This window comes from Miniopterus schreibersii (genome assembly GCF_964146895.1).
Source record: "Miniopterus schreibersii genome assembly, chromosome: 3".
Taxonomy (NCBI): domain Eukaryota; kingdom Metazoa; phylum Chordata; class Mammalia; order Chiroptera; family Miniopteridae; genus Miniopterus; species Miniopterus schreibersii.
The window spans coordinates 41,524,885-41,537,347 of NC_138103.1; positions in this window are offsets into that span (position 1 = coordinate 41,524,885).

Sequence of the window (12,463 nt, forward strand, 5' to 3'; positions counted from 1 at the left end):
ATTAAATAGATGAAACAAAAGTGTGACATGAAGCCAGGTTGGGGTGAGTGCATGGCAAAGGAAGCAGGCTCCGACAGTGTGGTCCCTGATCTTCAGGCACAGCTATGGAGTTTGGGCCATTCAGTTTCAGTGTGATTCTCCACTGGTTCAAGTTTCATGGAGGTCCCAGCCGGCCTTTATAAGCAGCTGCTGCACTTAGAAGGAAAAGAGGTCTTGTTTCTGACCTCCAAACTTTGCCTCTGAAGCACCGACTAAATGCTCCATCTAAATACTCACATAACATTCCATCATTACCTCATTTGCCTAGGGCTCGTTTTATTTGAGAAGGGAGTGGAATGAAAAAAAGTTATGGGGACAGTGTTGGTGTGAGTAATAGAATTGTACACATATTTAACATTGAGGTCCTGGAGCAATCTAATTTAAGCTTTCATTTGTTCAAATGGATAAGGTGTTCATTAAGTTTCAAGATGTACTTTGAATTTCACTGGAGGTACAATTTCCTTGTCTAGATATCTGTGTTGAATTCCAGCCTGTCAACTGTTGTGACAGCTTGATGACCAAAACTGATGCGTGGTAGATTGGAGTGGGAATTGGGGTTCAAAGTAGTAGTTCTGTTTCCTGAGATGTTGCTGCCTTTGGAGTATTTATAGCCTAGAATAGCATCCCCCCCAATAATCATTCAATAGTTTATAATTAAACATATCATCATGTGTTATTGGGTGTAAGCAGACCTTGATAATGTGAGTTTATTTTGGCGTAAGGTAAAAATTTCTTTAATTTTTATTGCTAATAATATTTCCTTTCTCAGTCACATGACAAAGACATTTGTAGGACTGAAGTAGGCAAGAAGGTGTCACATTTTAGATTTTTCTGTTCCCTAAGATGAAAGTTGCTGTCATTTTGTGTGTGGCTATAAATGGCAGTGAATGGTTTGTCTTCGAGAATTACATCTTAAGACATTTTTTCTTCTTGTTTTCCTGTGCATAATAACCCACTGCTGAGCTCTACAGTTATGCTAATACTTGTTTAGAGAAATATAGACTAAAATTTTAAGGTGTTTTGCTTTGTTTTTAGTTTATATAGGTTTTTCTTATGCAAATTCTGATACCATGATACCTAGGGATTTGATGGTGGAGAGTGTTTAGCTTTTGTCAGATCCAAGTCTTGTCCTGTTCCAGTTAAACACCATCTTTAAGGAAGAGGAGAGAAAATGATGTCAAGGCATTAGCACCTTCAATGAGCCAAGCCAGGCTCAAATAATTATTTTTATTGTCCTCTCACAGTGCGGCAGGTCATTTCTTCCCCTCAGAGAAAATCAGGCCCTATTTTCTTAGTCAGCCGAAGATTCTATCAGGTGCATTTCTCACTGTGTACATGATTCCAATACTTAGGAGTTTTAGTTCTCTTAATGAACTACATGCCATCTCATGCATTGCTACATATGTACCCATGTGTCTATTGTTCTCTCACTTTTTCCTTTTCCTCCTTTCCCTCTCATTCATTCATTCATTCATTCATTCATTCATTCATTCATTCATTCATTCAAGAGTGTTTTCTATTTGCAAAGTATTAGGCATTCATTCAAGAGTGTTTTCTATTTGCAAAGTATTAGGCAATGTGTCATCAGGGATAAATAAGACCCTAAAGAAGCCTATGGTCTACTAAGGAAGGTAACATTTGTATTCATATAATTACAGTACAGTGTGGAAAGTGATATAGGCCACACAAGAGGTGGGAGGGCCAGCAGGAACTGAGAGGATGGAGAGGCCTCTTCCAGGAAAGGAAATCAGGGGAGACTTCATATTTTTGCTTAGAAGTCGAAAGATTTTGTGGCAAAGAAAAGGTAATTGATTTGAATGAGAGACACATCCAGAGCTGGACTTTGGTATCCTGATGGCCTGAGACAGCTTGTCCCCCTCTTTCTGCTTGAATTCATAAAGGAATTTTTTACTTTTTATTCTTGTATTCAGACCAAACTATCCCAATTTTAATTAATCTATATAAATAAAGATTTGTTTTACCACCCTCTTCTCTGCCATAAATATTTGCATGACATCTGTAAAATGAATTCTAGGAATTCTAGTAGAGAAATACTTTTTAAGAGTTTCCTTATAACCATCGGAATTTCTTCTAACTAGAACAATAAATTTTTGAGCCACAGGGGTCTTCAGAAATTATCATCTAGGTTAATTAACTGCCTCTACTTCATAGATGGAGCAACTCAGGCCCACAGAGGCAAAGTGACCTGGGTTTCTTATAAATGACCTAGTTAGAAGCAGAGCATAGATTAGAACCAAGGTTCTCTGTCTACCCTTTCCAGTTGACCAGCTTATGTAATTTGGATCAAATCAGCATGAGTAATATATGAAGGAGAACTGGGGGAAAAAGGTAGCAGCAGGAAGATCATTTAGAATGTCTGACTGCATAAAGGGTAGACAGTTTCTTTTTTCCTTTGCTTATGTCCATTCTTTCACACAGTTGTCACAACTTGGGAAAAAGGCTACTCCGGTCATCAAGATGATACCCAGCTAGATAAACTTGTTTCTCAGTATCCTAGGGTGTTTCCCACACTCATACTTATTTTCTCAGGGTCCAGTGTGGGTCTGGTTTCACCTTCGCTTATTCCTTCTCTGATGCTCTTTCTTCACGTAGGTCCCAGGTTATGAGCAGTATCATTTACCTTCTCTCTGGAGGTAAAGACAGGTCTACTGGCAACAAATTTCCTCAGCTTTTATTTTTTTGGAAAGTCTTTATTCCTCCTTCACTTTTGAAGGATAATATCACAGGGTACAGAATTCTAGCTTGGTATTTTCCTTTCAAAAATTTAAATATTTCACGTCACTCTCTTCTTGCTTGCATGATTTCTGAAGAGAAGTTGGATATAATTATTATCTTTGTTTCTCTAAAGGTAAGGTATTTTTTCCTCTAGTTTCTTTCAGGAATTTTTATCTTTGATTTTCCGTAATTTGAAAATGATACGCCTCAGTGTCATTTGGGGAGCATTATCATGCTTGGTGTCCCCTGATCTTCCTGGATTTGTGTTTTGGCATCTGACATTAATTTGGGGAAAATCCTCTATCATTATTGTTTGAAATATTTCTTCTGTTTCTTTCTCTCTTCTCCTTGTAGTATTCCCATTACACATTTGTTACACCTTTTGCAATTGTCCCATTACCCTTGTATGTTATGTTCTAGTTTTTCTTCCAGTCTTTGTTCTTTCTGTTTTTCAGTTTTTGAAAATTCGTATGATCTATCCTTTACCTCAGAGATTCTTTCCTCAGCTGTATTCAGCCTACTAATAAGCCTATCAAAGGCATTCTTCTTTTCCGGTACAGTGCTTTTGATCTCCAGCATTTCTTTTTAGTTCTTTCTTAGTTTTCATCTCTGCTTACATTGCCCATCTGCTCTTGGGTGCTGTCTACTTTACCCATTAGAGCCCTTACATATTAATCATAGCTGTTTTAAATTACCTGTCTGATAATTTCAACATCCCCGCTGTGTCTGGTTCTGATACTTGCTTTGTCTTTTCAAACTCTGGGGGGTTTTTGTTTTTGTTTTTTGCCTTTTGGTATGCCTTGTAATTGTTTTGTTTTGTTTGGTTTGGTTTGGTTTGGTTTGGTTTGGTTTGGTTTGGTTTGGTAGCCAGGCATGATGTACCTGGTAAAAGGAATTTCTGTAAATATGCCATCAGTAATGTGGTGGTGAGGTGTGGGTAATGGGGAAGCGTTCTAAAGTCCTGTAATTTCTCGGTCTTTTAGCCATTCTGTCTGTGAACTTCACAAGTGTTTTCTCAGTTTTTTCCTCCTCCCCTTTTGTTGGGACAAGATAGCTAGAGGGGCCTGGATTTGGCTATTTCCCTTCCCACTTGGTTAAGCTCTAATAATACTCCAGCAGGTTAGGCTCTGGTTAAGTAGTTTCCCTTGAGGCCAGGCCTTGTTAAGGAGAATAGAGTGGCCCTAGCCAGTTTTACCCAGTGGTCAGAGCATCGGCCCATGGACTAAAGGGTCCAGGGTTTGATTCCGGCCAAGGGCACCTTGGTTGCAGGCTCAATCCCCTGCCCTGGGGGGCACATGCAGAGGCAACTAATTGATGTGTCTCTCTCACATCGATGTTTCTCTCTCTCTCTCTTTTCCACTTTCTCTGAAAAGCAATGGAAAAAATATCCTCTGGTGAGGATTAAAAAAAAAAAAAAGAATAGAGTGCTTTGGTACATTTCAGAATGGTTCCTTTCCCCCTGCTTCTTCCTGAAGCCTGAGAAGATTATATTCATTGATATCTACTAACGGAACATGGCTGAGCTTCTGGAAGTAAATCGCACAATATTGTGAAGGCCCACTTGTGACTGGGTTCCCCTGAAGTTTTTAACTGAGAGTTGTCCACACTGAGCCTCTGACAAGTCATCAATTGCAGCTCAGGCTTTCCTTTCTTAGTGCTGGTTCCCATGGTGGTTTCCCTCATGAGTCTCTGCTGTGGTAAGCCAAAGCTCCCTATAGTATTTGTCAATCTGTTTCTCCAATCTTGCCATTGCCCTGTGTCCTCTCTTCTCTTATGGATCCAAGAGGAGTTGTTGACTTTTTTCAGTGTGTTCAGCTTTTTACTTGTTAGGACAAAATGGCAACTCCAAGATCATTACTTCGAGAACCAGAAGCTGGAAGTATTAAGAATGGATTTTCAAAGTTTCTTCTTTATGGTTTACTTCACTAAGTACATAATACTTAGACCCAGAACAGGTACAATGAAACCCCTCCTCAAATATCAATACGTATGTGTTTATGTGTATATATGCTTTTAATTAGAAGCTCAAAGGGCATAGTTCCCTCATCCCACACCAAATTTATTGAGCAGTTATTTTCAGAAATATATTATTCATAAATATATTTGTATTCGCCAGTACAAATTAAATTAAGGGTCATGCTGTAGCTTGGTGATGCAGCTGTAAAAAAAATCCAGGCACAACAAAGAATGGGGATGACATAAACAGGAAACTTGGAATAAATATTTTTGTGTGAGAAATAATCTTTTATTTGCTGGCCTGAAAAGTTTCTTTGATTTGAGAATGCTTAGAGTAATTGGGTCCACTCTTATGATACTTAGAGAAAGTGTTTAGTATTTAGCTAAATACTAAATACTGGGGAAAGTGTTTAGTATTTAGCTCACAAAATTTAGTAAAATGTGGTAAATTTGTTCTGGAACTCAAACCATACTGAGTATAATGAATGCATGGCACTGTTAGTAGGCATTATGGCAATTTTGCCAACTACAGAGAAATGAAGACTTCCTCAAGGCTACAAATGTCTATATATAGTGGTGAGAAAATAGCAAACCAAGCTCTGACTTTTGGAAAAACATAAGTAAGATGCAGTTGTGCTCAGCACTTAGCAAGTTCTTTTGTTTATTGTTTTAAGCTACTCTTTGCTGGATGGTTTGGTCTTTTATTACTTATAGTCAACAATCTGGGCTTCAGCACAAATTGTCTACTCCAATCATTTCTGAATATTCTCAGATCCTGACCCTTTTGTCTATGGTGACTGCTTGAGGCTAAGTTTTTCTATTAAATTGAGCATTTTTACCCCTCCTAGTCTCCATTTTAGCCTGTATGCTATTTGTAGCTTAATCTGTTAACCCCCATCTTAATTTACTCAACTTATACTCTTCCAGAGACATTTCTAATGTGCCCTTGAATTAGAACACGAACACACCTCACTGACCAAGTCCTGTCTCTGCCTTTATTTGAGTTTTTATAAAGCCACTTCCTCCACAGAGTTTTTTTAAATTTATTTTTAAATTACAGTTGGCATGCAATATTATACTAGTTTCAGGTGTATAGCATAGTGATTAGACATTTCTATATCAGATGAAGTGACCATCCTGGTAAGTCTAGTACCCATCTGACACTATACATAGTTATTAAATATTATCGACTATATTCACTAGGCTGTACTTTGTTTTTTTCTTTTTTCACACACTTCTTCTGTTTGCTCCTGAGCACATGATATATGCCCATAATATAAAATGAAAACTTCATTTAATTAATTATCTTCATAGCTGATTGTCACAATAGCTGTTTCTCTACATTTTTATGTATTTGCTATGGTAAAATGGGTAGGTAAAGATTTAACATTTCAAAGATTTCATTTGTGTGGAAAGGTGGAGGGGAGTGAGTTATTTGCAAAGCAATTAGTTAATTAACTAAGTCATAGTAGTTATTAAGAATCATGATAAACAGGAAGATATATGCATCCCTATGTTCAATGCAGCGTTAGTCACTGTGGCCAAGATATGGAAACAACCAAAGTGTCCTGCAGTAGAGGACTGGATAAAGAAGATATGGTACATCTTTTTTAGATGTGGGGTAAAGAATATGTGGTACATATATACACTGGAATATACTCAGCCATAAGAAAAGATGAAATACTGTCATTTGCAACAACATGGATCGACCTTGAGAATATCATGCTAAGTAAAATAAGTCAGTCAGAAAAAGCTAAGAACCATATGAGTTCACTCATATGTGGGATATAAAACTGAACCTCATGGACAAAAACAACAGTGTGGTGGTTGCCAGAGGGAAGGGGGTTGTGAGTGAAGGGGGTCTTAATATATGATGACGGGAGAAGATATGATTTTGGGGGGGTGGGCACACAGAGCAATATATAGATCTTGTAACATAGAAACCTGCACCTGAAAACTATATGTTCATATTAACCATTGTCACTCTAATAAATTTAATTTTTTAAAGCCTGTATTTCTATAGTGTGTGGTCATTGAAGTCTCTGCTCTGTTAGCTTAGTGAGATCAATTAATAGTTAAATATAAATTTTTTAAATGCTTCAAAACAGTAAGTCTTTTAGCCTTTGTCAAAGGGGTGTGTGTTGGAACATACATTTAACAGTAAGGAAGCTTGCAAATCTACCTTAGCCTTTGCTTCCTGCTTGTATAGGACTTCAAGGTGAGCCAGAAGGAGAGCTCAGGGCCTCTCAAGTCCTTCTTGGTCATATGCATAGCCCTGAACATTTGCCTGGGCTTCTGGATCCCCAGGAATATGTCTGAGCTTCTCAAAGTCATCTGTGAACATCTTGTTCTCTAGATCTTCCTTTTACATTTTGGTTAGGCTTTTGTTTGCCCCAACTGGTGTCACAGCTTTAGGCAGCTATATTATTAAGCAATTGCTACTTACTGTTTTGGATAAGCACCCCTGGGATGGGTTTTTTTTCTATAGAGTAAGCTTCAAGTCAGGTCAAGTAATAACAATGACCCACAAAGGGAATTTTTTTCAGGGATTCCTGAGACAAAACAAAATAGTGATGATGCTCTGGCCACGAGACTTGTTGAGTGTCAACCCCACTTCACCCCCTATGGTGTGACAGCCACACTGACAATTTTCACAGCTACTGCAATTGTGGGGCTGCTGGTTTTCAAGGTTATATGAAACTGAAATGAGAGGGATAGGAGGAGACCTAGTTAAAATACTACAAAACCTGCCATTCTTAGTGAGGCTTTGCAATTTTTTCTGAAAATATCTCTCCTCACATTATCCCAAGCTTTTGGTTAATTTCCAGAGTTTCAAAAACATTGATTTTGATAGGTTTGCATGTATTTTCATTGATTTTATGAAAGAACAGGTTTATGAAGGTCTGCATTCTACCATTGCAAAAGTCCCAGCTTTTACATTTTTATCTTAACTGTAACTCACTTCTTAAGACTTCTTTGGCTTCAGTGAATCCAGGTTTCGTATATATCAGGGACTATGGATCCAAATTTCTATAGGGACCTGGTGGGTGATATAAATGACAGAATGAGCTGTGATAAGATTTTAGGGAGTGATGTGGGGTATCATGAGCCCATCTCAGGGACTGGTTGATTCTTGGGTCCAACCCATTGGTCTACATTTGGAAACAGGGACTAAATATTGTCAGACAACTCAATTTATCAAAAAAAGTAAGACATTCACATTTTTAAAAACAGGAAATGCCTGTAATTTACATATATTACACACATTATTCAGTGAAGCCAAATAGCACAGTCCTGTGGACTAGATCTCACTGGTAGGTCCCTGACTTGTATCCCTTATTAAATATTAGTGATGGTATGCACTAGGCATTATCTTCATATTCCTTTTTTCTTTAATTCTCACCTGAGGATATACTTAGAGAGAGAAAGAGAGAGAGAGAGAGAGACATTGACATGAGGGAGAAACAGCCATTGGTGGCCTCCCACATGTACCCTGACCAGAGATCAAACCTGCAACCCAGGCATGTGCCCTGACCGGCAACCTTTCAGTGCACATGATAATGTTCCAGCCAACTGAGCCACTCTGTCCAGGCCACATTGATTTTTTTCTTATAGAAGATATTAAGTTACATACTTTTCTTTAGAGTAACTGTCTTCTTTTTATGTGGGAGAATTTTTTTGTAAGCCCCATAGTACAGGTTTTGTTTCTAACTCATTTTAAATAAGGAGAGGTCTATCTTTTTGGAGTTTCCTGACGGGAGGCATGAATTGCTGATAGATGACTTCCTATCCATCACTGCTACCTCCAGGACTCTCTCTTAATATGATCTGAATTTGTAGAGCTGGGCAAGATTCTCTGTGTCTTTAGCAAAGGAGTACTTAGTCCCATGACATGAGTCTGGAAGCGGTCAGCAAGGAAAGATGATGACGATGTGATTCTGATGGGATCTTGCATGTGAGCTGCTGGTCATTCTCTGCCATTTGCAGCCAAAGCTCTTCCTCTTGAAATACTCAGTGTTCAACTGTAGCCGCAGCCAAGGACCACACCTCTTGCAAAGAAACATAGGATTGGCAGGGAGGTTCTGCTCTCTTTGTATTCAGTCAAGACCTCATTTAAATCATCTCAGACCTAATAGATGTTTTCTGGGTTTAGCTCAATCACTCATTCTAGGGAATGATAAACATTGAGCTTTGTTTACCTGTCAAGTGTGCCAATTTGCCCCAAACCTTGTGAGTATTCAGTAAAGACAAGGAATTGATTTTCATTCTAGACAAACTAACGTGAGGTTCTCTTCCATCCTACCTTGCTCACACTAGGGATTCCCTTTGTGTTAATATTTATTAATTATGTTATTCCTTCCTGTGGTCAGTGTCATTGCTCCTTGTCAAACTTTCTATAATTCTCAAATGAGGTGTTATAAAATAGGAATGAATCTCAGTCCTCTTCCCCATCATAAGTTTATGCTTTTCTCTCTAGAATGCATAGCTTTAATGCTAAAGTAATATCTCTTTGTGACTGTTTCACTAATAAACCCTTAAAAAGTATTTTGCCATAAAGTCAAATATAGCTGAACATGTTGGGGTAAGATGTACCCTCCTGCAAGAATAAACAGAAATTTCCTTTCCAACTCTCCTAGTCATTACAGGCAAAGAACAATTTATTGCTGATTTCTGGCAAAAATCAGTTGGATGTTTAAAACCTGTCAATTTTGAAATGGGTAGAAAAAGAAAAAATAAAGTAGTTAAGAATAAAAGAGTTTGAGAAGCAGAAGTCTAGTCAAATTAATTTGTGAATGGGCTAATTGTTGGTTGGATAAAATACCTGCCTTTCTGAATGTGGGAGGAGCCAGAAAATATTTCTTCTAGAATTGTAAATTGGATATCTGCATCATACCTGAAGAGACAGACTGTCAAAGAAATATCCTATTCTCCCAAATTAGCACCTTTCACTATGAGAAATAAAGCTCAGTGTGTCAAGAGAATACGACAAGCCTTGGCCTGGGAGAAAATATTTGCAAAAGACATATCTGATAAGAACTGTTGTCCAAAATAGACAAAGAATTCTTAAAACTTGAGAAACAAACCCAGTTAAAAAATAGGCAAAATCCTGGATGGACACCTCACCAAAAAAGATGTATAGTTGACAAATAACATAGGATGTTGAGCATATTTTCATGTTTATCAGGGAATTGCAAATTAAAGCAACAATGATATACCCCTGCACACTTATTTATTATGGCCAAAATTCAAAACACTGACAATACCAAATGCTGGTGAGGATGTGGAGCAACAGGAACTTTCATAGATTGCTGGTGGGGATGCAGAATAGTACAGTCATTTTAGAAGACAGTTTGGCTGTTTCTTAAAAAAAATTAAACATATTCTCACCACATTATCCAGAAGTTGCCCTCCTTGATATTTACTCAATAGACTTGAAAACTTAATTCACACAAAATTCTGCATGTGGATGTTTATAGAAGCTTTATTCATAATTACGCAAACTTGGACATGCCCAAGATGTTTTGCAGTAGGTGAATGGGCAAACAAACTAGATGTGGTACATCTAGATGATGGACTGTTACTCAGAAGAAATGTAAACTCAAACTGTGGAAAGATTTGGAAGAACCTTAAATGTGTATTATTAAGGGAAAGAAGCCAATCTGAAAAGGCCACATACGCTATGGTTCCAACTATATGACATTCTGGAAATGGCAAAACTATGAAGACAGTAAAAAGACCAATGGTTGTCCTGGGGCCAGGGCGAGAGAGGAGATGAACAGATGGAACACAGAAAACTTTTAGGGCAGTGAAATAATTCTGTGTGATATTATTGTGGATACATGTTGCTATACTTTTGTCCAAACCCATAGAATGTACAACACCAAGAATGACCCTAAGTTAAACTCTGGACCATGGGTGATTATGGTGTCTCAGTATCAGTTCATTGTTTATAACAAATGTACCATTCCTATGTGGTTATATTAATAACGGAGGAGGCTGTGATATATGAGGGTAGGGGTATATGGGAAATCTCTGTACCCACCACACTGTTTTGATGTGAACCTAAAACTACTCAAAAAAATCTAAAGTATATTTTTTAAAAAACTTCAATGTGTGGGAGCCGTGTTGTTATACTCATTTCAAAAAATTGGAAAAGCAATGATCAGGGTTGAACCAATCCTCCAAAAGCTTGTTTTTGACTTTATCCCAAATTGGTTTGTGTTAAGGCTCAGAGAAAACTGAAAGAATAAACAGAGTCTAGCAAATGGGCAGGAAAAATGATAAGCAACTTTGAATGGAGAATACTAAGTTCTTTTCCCCTGTGGTATTTGAAAAGGTTCCTCTTCTCTCCTTTCAGTATTTAAATGTGAGTACATTCATCACTCTCTCTTATTTCTTCACATTTCCTACCCATGTATTTTTTATAAAGGTGGTGGTGCCAAGAACAAAAGCGTGGATCTATTGGTAGCCCGATGCAGGACAATTAATTAAAGCTTTTAAGTTAGGATCAATGTCCCCAAACCCCACACTCAATGATGGGCTCTTTATTTCACTGGAGTTTCCACGGCCTGCATCTGCCCATTAAAAAAAATAGCAAAAACAAAAACCCAACATCTCTAGCTTCTGGTTATAATTTGGTGCCATTATGATCGGGGATAACAATTCTAGATGATGACATAAAAACCTCCTCTGTGAACACTTTATTTTACTCCTTTAGTTGATCAGAAGCCTGGTAATAAATCTTGTATAAATCTTTTTTTTTTTTTTTTTCAACAGCTCAGAGGCAGAACCATTGCAAGGTGTTCTTAAGACCCCTTGAACTGAATGTATCTGAAGTTAGAACTATCCCAGTATGCTCTCTTCTAACCCCAAGATGAAATGTCTCTTGCTCTACCTGTCCCTCTAAGTTACACTTGAGGCCTGGCGTCTGGGAGGTATATTCTTGGTACATTCAGAGATAGCCAGACTGTCCCAAAAGATTTGATTAATTCTGGCATCAAGATACCCAGGAAAGGATTTAGATTCCTCAATGTATTTTCTTCTCCACCATAAAGGGGGTAAAACAGGCTTGAGAAAGTTCTAGCCACTAGTCCTTTACAGACTGGAACCAGAATGGGAAAGGAGAATCCTCTGATTATTTTCTAGATGGCTCAAGACTGGATCACTTTTGGATGATTCAAAGTAAAATGTTATAGGACTTACACTCTGGATAAGGATTTGCTTTGTCTTTAGGTAAGCCTTTTTGTTAGGTCAGAATTGAGGCCTTGGTTGCATTAGTCCCTCCAGTGGGGCAGTGTCTCTCCACTTTCAGTGAAGATTTAAGAGCACAAGTCCACAGTAGTCACCGTTCAGATAGTCACTCAGAAGAGTTTTGTAGCATAATCCCTGGAATAATACAAGATTTAAAAATTAAAAATTATGGTTGGCATCTGCTTATTAAAATCACTCTACAGAATCTTGGAGCTATGACTTCCTTAATATGTTGGGTGTCTGTACATCTATGACTTGATACATACAATTGCTGGCGATCACCAGTGGAATGGATGAGAGCTTAGAAAAATGGAAATGTTCACCTAGTTCATGAAAGAAAAAGGTGGCTAAACATTTACTAGTTATAAAACACATCATGCCACACATTTTCCTGGCAATTCAGTTCTTCACCACTGTTGACAACTCTTGTTAAAATAATAAAAATATTAGTATTTTAATAAAATACTAAAAATATTAAAAT